The sequence below is a fragment of the Canis aureus genome, unplaced genomic scaffold, assembly GCF_053574225.1.
Source record: "Canis aureus isolate CA01 unplaced genomic scaffold, VMU_Caureus_v.1.0 ptg000239l_RagTag, whole genome shotgun sequence".
Classification (NCBI taxonomy): Eukaryota; Metazoa; Chordata; class Mammalia; order Carnivora; family Canidae; genus Canis; species Canis aureus.
Genome location: NW_027554501.1, coordinates 251,782 through 260,017, shown reverse-complemented (window position 1 = coordinate 260,017; position 8,236 = coordinate 251,782).

Here is an 8,236-nt window from a genome sequence, read left to right as displayed (position 1 = left end):
TTAGGCCCTGACCATGCTTTCTTCTAGCACTGGAGTACCTTCTGTGATCCCCAATCCTTGGCTTACTCTCTGATTTATTAACGAGAGAAAAGCTGGGAGGATGTTAAATCAAAGGAGCAACATTGGGATCTCTGGGTGGCTCAGCGATTTAGCTCCTGCCTTTGGCCCAGGGCATGGTCCTGGAGTTCCAGGATGGAGTCCCGCATCAGGCTCCCTACATGGGGCCTGCTTCTCCTCTGCCTGTGTCTCTACCTCTATCTCTCTCTGTGTGTGTCTCTCATGAATAAATAAATAAAATCTTAAAAAAAAACAAAGGAGCAACATTAGACACATTTTACCTTCTTTAGCCAGCTCATCACAATTAGACACTTCTCTTCAAGTGCTTTCTGCCACCATTGAAAGACTCAGCCAGAATCAAAAATCATTTCATTCACCTCTATCTTAACCACTGGTCATTTAAACTTGGGTACTTGAGGTAAATTATATATAAATTTCTTTCCTGGGATGGAAGGGCTGTTTTAATACTTGACTATAGGTCGGATAGCTCTATCTTGATAAAGAGCTAGAGAATCTGATTTTGAGAGAGAATCATCTAGAAAAATAGAAAGTATAGTGGTGATTATAAGAAATAATGATGTCAGAAATTGAAAGACCGAATAAATGTGTAATAGGAAAGAAAAACTAGAAGAGAAACATCCAAAAAATATTTCATAGTGATGTGGGAAAAGAACATTTGAAAAGTTCATTGGACTGAGAAAGGAGAGAGCTAAGAAGACAAGAAAATCATAATAGGATAAGGGAATGACTCTTATTTCCAGATCAGGGTCTGTATGCTAAAGGACCAGAGAATTTTTAAATACCAGGAATTACTGACAAATTAGGCCTGAAGAGACTCTTGAAGGAATTTGTGGATTCCATGTTGAGTAGTGTGGGGTGAGTCTTTAAACTGGTATTCTTTACTTATTGAGTACTGTGGGGCTTATGTATAAGCCTGTTATAAGCCTCGTTCAGTCTTCTCCCACTATCCCATAAAAAAGATTAAAAAGTACTCTTAAGGGGGAAAGAGTGTGCATGAAGTCAGCAACAGCAAGGAATCTTTTCTCCTTGTGCTAATACAGAAACTGAAGATGATGTGGTAAAAGGAAATGGTCATCATGACCAATTAGTAGTGAATAAGAGGTTTCTTTAACCAGGGATCAAGAATGGAAAGCAAAATACATGCTACAGTCAAGCCCTGTCTTATCTTCAACTTTTTCATTGTAGGATAACTCTAGAAATCTCTGCTTTCACAGGAATGCTGTGGGAAACTATGGACATTTTCAGTATTTCAGAGATTCCTCAGGATTCATTATCTCACTATGAGAATTAAGAGATGGGTCATAGAGTGGTTCATGTGTGCATTTTATCTAGAGTCACTTAGAACTGTGCAGTCCAATATATTAGCCTCTAGTCTCATGAGGCCACTGAACACTTAAAATATGACTAGTCTAAACTGAGATATGTTTAAATATGTGGAGGAAAACAACACAGAAAATATATCATCAATTTTTATATTGATTAGATGTTAAAATGGTAATATTTTGGACCATATTGAGATAAGAAAATATTTTATTACAATAATTCATTTTGGGGGCACCTGGGTGGCTCAGTCTGTTAAGCATCCGACTCTTGATTTCAGCTCAGGTCATGATCTCAGGGTCATGAGGTCAAGCCTCCTGTAAGACTCCACTCTGGGTGTGGAGTCTGCTTGGGAGTCTCTCTCTCTCCTGCCCTTCCCCCGCCCCATCCCCCTCTTGTGTACACACTCTCTCTAAAACATAATGTGTGTGTGTATATGTACAACAGGAGTCACTATGTTCATCTCACTATGCTCACCAAAAAAAAAAAACAAACAAACAAAAGAAGACAATTTTTTATAGATTGTAAGTTTCCATTTAGAAAAGCAGAGTTAGTTTCTTTTAAAGATAAATTTCTCTTGAAATTTCAAGTGAATTAACTAGAAGAACATTTTAGAGTAGGGTGAGAAGAAAGTTGTTTTATTTTTCATTGTCCTTGAAATTCAAAACTTAGTTTCACAGAAGTAACCCCTGTTTAATGCCAATGGATGCCAACTACTGTAGCAAGTTGTTAGAGAGGGCAGAGAACAGTGGTGCAGAAGCAGAGAAGATAAGCCTCAAAATGGTTGAATTTGTATGTTCCTTTTACTTCTTTTCATGCACACTTGGTTCACATGTGTTCATATTGCCTCTCAGTCCCCCAGGATTAAGTCTTTGGTCATAGCATCACAGCATCATAGGCCTGCTTTCTTTAAGAAATACCTCACATCTACTACTTATTCCTTGGTTACCTCTCCAAGGGCTAACTTCCAAACAGTAGCACAATGGCTAGGACCCATGGAAATACTTCTATCTTACTTCTTTTAAAATCAAAAGAAAAATGAACATAATAGTAATGAATACATAACAAATGTGAATTATATACATCTACCTATTGATGTAATCATAAAATACAATTTTAACCTTTTTTTATATAGGAAAGAGTATGCAAAGACAGAAGGCCCTAGAGCATACAAAAATCATAATGCAGCCCCGAGCCTGCTGCTTAACTCCCTTGGGTCCTTCTTTCTGCTTTCCAACAAGACTACTATTTTGTAATCTAACAGTCTAGCATCCTAATAGCATAATATGTTCTAACGTGATAAATTACTCTCTTCATCAGTTAGTGAGTCTGTTAGCAAATAATCCTTGAGATCTTTTCTGCTATGTATTAAAGCTAAAACAATGAGCATGACAGACAGCATATTGTGGGAGATAAGCATTGAACGAAGCAGTATGCCAAATACTACAAAGAAATACAGGATACTATAAATATGTAACAGAGGAATGTCATCTAAGTACATTATTTAAATATTTAACTTTTAATATACCCTTACAGAGAATCCTTAATATTTATAAGCAAATATGAATATAAAGTATTATTTCCCTTATTTTATATAAAAGACTATTCAACTCCACAAAAAACAACTCAATTAAAAAATGGGCTAAGGAGTTAAATAGACATTTCTCCATAGAAGATACACAAATGGCCAATAAACACATGAAAAGACACTCAACATTACTAGTCACTAGAGAAATGCAAGTCAAAACCATAATGAGATACTGCTTCACACCCATTGGATGGCTACTATTTAAAAAAAAAAAAAGATAAATAAATAAATAAATAAATAAATAAATAAATAAATAAATAAGACAAAACAGAAATCAAGTGTTGGGAAGGATGTGGAAAAATTGGAACCCTTGTGCACTGCTGGTAGGAATATAAAATAAGTGCAGCCTCTATAGAAAACAGTATGCTAGTTCCTCAGAAAAGCAGAAATAGAATTACCATATGATCCAGCAATTTTACTCCTGGATATATATATGCAAAAGAACTGAAAACAGGGACTCAAGCAGATGTTTGTAACACCCACATTCATAGAAGTGTTGTTCATAATAGCCAAAAGGTGAAAACAGCTCAAGTGTCTGCTGACAGATGAATGCATAAAGAAAATGTGGCATATACATAAAATGGAAGAGTATTCAGCCTTAAGAAGGAAGGAAATTCTGACACACACTACAAAATGAATGAACCTTAAAGACATTTTTTTAAGTGAAATAAGACAGTCACAAAATTTCATTCTCCCTGTGTGTATATATATTCATACTCTTTTTGCTATGGGACTCTCTTGTGGATAATGTTTTATTAATTTGAAGAACACTTTATGGAGTAGGGAGATACTTGTGAGTAATAAATATTTTGTCTCTATTAATTACATATGTTTATTTTCATTTTGATTTTTTCCTCATGTAGTCTTTAAAAAACTGTAATTATATTTAATAATCTGTCTCTGTATGGCTTCTAGATTTTAAGTGATAGAACTTCCTCCCTTCACAGCTTTAAAGGGGGTGTCACGAGTTTTCTTCCAATATTTCTATGGGTCTCAATTTTTACCTTAAATCTTTTAGGAATGCATCTTAATTTGACATATGGTATCATACAATGTGAAAAACTACTCAATTTTTTTTCCCATACAGCTACTTAGTTATCCTAATACCACTTATTGATCCATTTGTCTTTTTCCTTCTTCCCTGATGGGAATACCACATTTTATTTTTATTTTTTTTTTAAAGATTCTCTTTATTTATTCGAGAGAGAGAGAGAGAGAGAGAAAAGCAGGCTCCACGCAGGTTGCCTGACGTGGGACTCAATCCCGGGACTCCAGGATCACACCCTGGGCCAAAGGCAGGCTCTAAATCGCTGAGCCACCCAGGGATCCCCAGGAATACCACATTTTAAACTGAGCCTATCTTATCTCTCTATTCTCCTCTACTGACTTCTTTTTTTTTTTACTCTTTTACTAGAAAGTCCCACACTGTTTTAATTAGTGAGCCTTTAGAATACGTTTAATATATGGCTGTGTTTATTCTCATTTCTCCTTTTTCAGTTTTTCTAGCTATTGTTGCTTGTTTTTCCATATTAATTTTAGGATCAACCTGTCTACTAAAAAGAACTATTTTGTTAGTTTTATTGGAATTGTGTTATATTTCCAAATTAATTACAGAAAATCGATATTTTTAGGATGTAGAATCATCTTATCCAAAAACTTGATATGTCTGTCCATAGCTTCTTTTGCTGCCATTAGGAGGGTTCTAAAATGTTCTAAATAAGTCTTGCATATTTCTTGTTAAATTTGTTCATAGGCATTTTATCTTTTTGCTGCTTTGTTGTTGTAAGTAGAGTCCTTTCTTCCATCACATGTTTCTAACTGGTTGTTGCTTTTTATATGAGAATGCCATTGATTTGCATATGTTGTTATACTCTGCTACCGCAATAAATTTGCTTATTATTTTTGTAGGCCTTTTAGTAGACTTTCTTATGTTTTCTAGCAATACAGTTATATTACATGCAAACAGTGATGGTTTTACCTCCTGCTGAAATTTTTGCCATGAGTTCTTTCCCTGGCTTATTGCATTGACTTGTACCTCTACATACAGTGTTAAATAATAGTGATGATGATACACCTTGGCAAGACTTCTAGCTTTTTCCCAGTATGCACAATGCTGGCGTTTGGTTTTCAATCTGCGCCTTCTAGTTATGGCCTTAGACTTTGAAGATCTGGGTTCAGATATTTTTTCTCTACCATTAACTGAAAAACATTAGATAAATCATTTAACTTCTCTGATTTATTTCCATATCTTTAAATGAGGGAGAGAAAATGTCCTACCTCCCAGAGCTGTTGCTAATGGTTGTGAAAGCACTTGACAAGCTGTGCTATATGAATGTCCTTTGTTCATTCTGTTTCCTCCCATACAGAAGGCTTCCCTACACAACTCTTTTCGGAATTGTAAAACTAGATTTCCCTTTGTGGCTCCAAGCCTTTTTGGTAATTCCATTCACAACACAGTTTCTACATATATTCCAAAGTTGGAAAGAAAAAGTGCTTTTTGAACGATGAGCAAATTCCTTTGCTGACATTTAACCAAAATGTATTCCAAACCTGAAGCTTTTTGGAAGGCTAAGAAAATGTTGGTCACCTTCTTGTAAAAAAGTGAAATAAAAAATGTTTATGTACCTCAGCACTTCCTGGCTGAGCTAGAAGTGAGTGCACTGAGGTGATGTTATTTTGTGGTGTTTCAGTTCTGGGAAAAATGAAACCAGAAAATATAGGAAATTTTTCAAGATTTTTGGTTGTGAAAGCTTTCCTTTTTTTTTTTTTCTTCCAACTTTGGTTAACATTGAGAGAGCCATATAAGTTTGATTCAACTACATATCTTCTGCAAACTAATTCCCGTCAAGTGATCTGCTAACTAACATTTTCTTCTGTGTTAAATTCGGTGTTTTAGAGAGCAAACTGCATGTGTGGAGATACTGATGTCTGCCATTCTTTTCTTAGACATAATATTGCTGCCTGATAGCCCTGACTGAATGTCAGATAATTTGCACATATAGGACTTACAAATTCCTTTTTTAAAATGAAAAGGAATTCGTGCTAGTTTTTGTGCAGGGTTATGTCTTGGTCCAATCTAATACTTGCAAATTTACTTTTCCTTAATAAGAAATCCCCCAGCAAGTGGCTGCATAACTTAAAGGGTTTTCATTACTTTAATATATCAACTGGCCCCACAGCTCCCATGCTCGGAAAGTAAACTGTGGTCATTTGTACATCCCCCATGTTTTCTAACATCATTTACCTTCCTCTTTGAGGCAGCTATCATAGGACCTAGGTATCAAGCTGTGAAAGTAATTTCTTTCTCTCTAGAGCAGCAGCCTTCCTCACTGGGCTTGCTGTTCCATCAGTGGCTTGGTCATGTGGCTGGGCTTCAGAAGAGAATTTCATACTCCCTCATTTTCCTGGATTCAGTTCTCTGACTACACGTCGAATCTGGGGAATCTGCCCTTTCTAGAATGATTGTGGATGCAGTTTTGCATTGAAAGCTGATGAGGCCTGGAACGCCTGGGTGGCTCAGCAGTTGAACATCTGCTTTCGGCTCAGGTTGTGATCCTGGAGTCCTGGGATCAAGTCCTGCAGCGGGCTGCCTGCATGGAGCCTGCTTCTCCCTCTGCCTATGTCTTTGCCTCTCTCTCTCTCTGTGTCTTTCTTGAATAATTAAGTAAAATCTTAAAAAAAATAAAGCTGATGAGGCCTACATATATGCTCTTGTAGAGACTGGTGTGAGCAGGACACTAGTCTCCAGCACATGTTATGGATTTGTTTCCTAACCTTAAAGGCATACACATTTGAAAACATATGCATATATGAATGTGTGTGTGTGTGTGTGTGTGTGTATTCCTAAAATCATTGTTTGTGAATCCCAAAGTCAGTAAGAAAACAGTGGGGGAATGTGGCATAAGGTACATAGATCTATTCAGTTCTTTAGAGGGAAAGGCTTTTGGAAATCTTTGCTTATTAAATGTAAGTGGCAGTTGCTAGAAGAGTAGCAGTGCCATCCTTTACCTTATTTCACTTTACAGAGTGTGTATCAAAGCAAATTCAGTAAATTAGAATAAAGGTCAAACTAGAAAGTATTAAATGAATCAGTCAAAACTAACCTTTTTACAGATGTGTCCTGAACTGGTAAAGGGAGCTGGCACAGCTGAATATTCATGGCTCCCTTGACAGACCACATTCTAAATGAAGGGCTATATTCCTAAGTTAATTCAATAATAAAACAAGACTCAGGGTTGAAAATATATTCATTTCTGTGGAGGAAAACTCTTCATAATTATGTAAATTAAACTAGGTAACCCAGAAAGTGACAGCACGTGTTCCATTTATCATTTTTCTCATTAGATAATTTTCAGAAGACAGAACCATCTCCCTCTCGTTCACTACTGTATTACCAGCTGTTAGCAAAATACAGTAAAGATCTGTTGATTGATTGGTTTATTGATTGATAGCTGGGGAATATAATAAGTACTTCCACCTTTGAAACAATCTTAGTTTGGAGAGGAATGTCTGTGTATCTTTTATTATGTAAATACAACAGCAAGCAAAGTAAATATGATGGGTCAGAATCAATTCTTAGGTAATCAGGAACAGACTGTATGCTGTGGAAATGGTTTACATTACTCCAAAAGCAAAATTTTGCATTTACTGTAAGATATGGTGGTAAAACATTGAGCTTTTGCTTTCTACCAATAGTGTAAACATTACTCCAAGATGCAGTCTCTGGAAATAATTTAGTTAACTCTTATTTTTATATGCATGTTCTGTTCTGGAGACTTGTTGCAAAAAATGATGGAAAGTTATTTTCTTTAAGTGACAGTTTGTTTACAGAAATTCCTTGAAATCTTGATGGTTATTGAAAAGACTGAAATAAATGTTGCCTCAAACTGCCTGTTGCAGAGCTACCCCACACCTTCCAAACCAGTACCATACTTTGTTAGTAAATCACCTAAAATCCATAAAGGTCATGGAGACTGCTCCCTTTGTAAAATGAAATATTTATGCTTCATTCCCAAAAACATATTGTGGATCATTTTGGTGTTTTAAGTTGAAGGTACATAGTAAATTATTCCAAAATTATGGAGGCCAAATGTCATTCTCTCCAAAAGTTTGTGTAATACCTATTTATCTGTGGGCAGATGACTGCACAGCATAATCAGAGGCAGACTTTGTCATGTTAAGTCTAAGTAAACACAGCTGAACATAAGCAAGTTGGACTACAAGGTTTTTTTGAGCTTTGCCAACAGCATA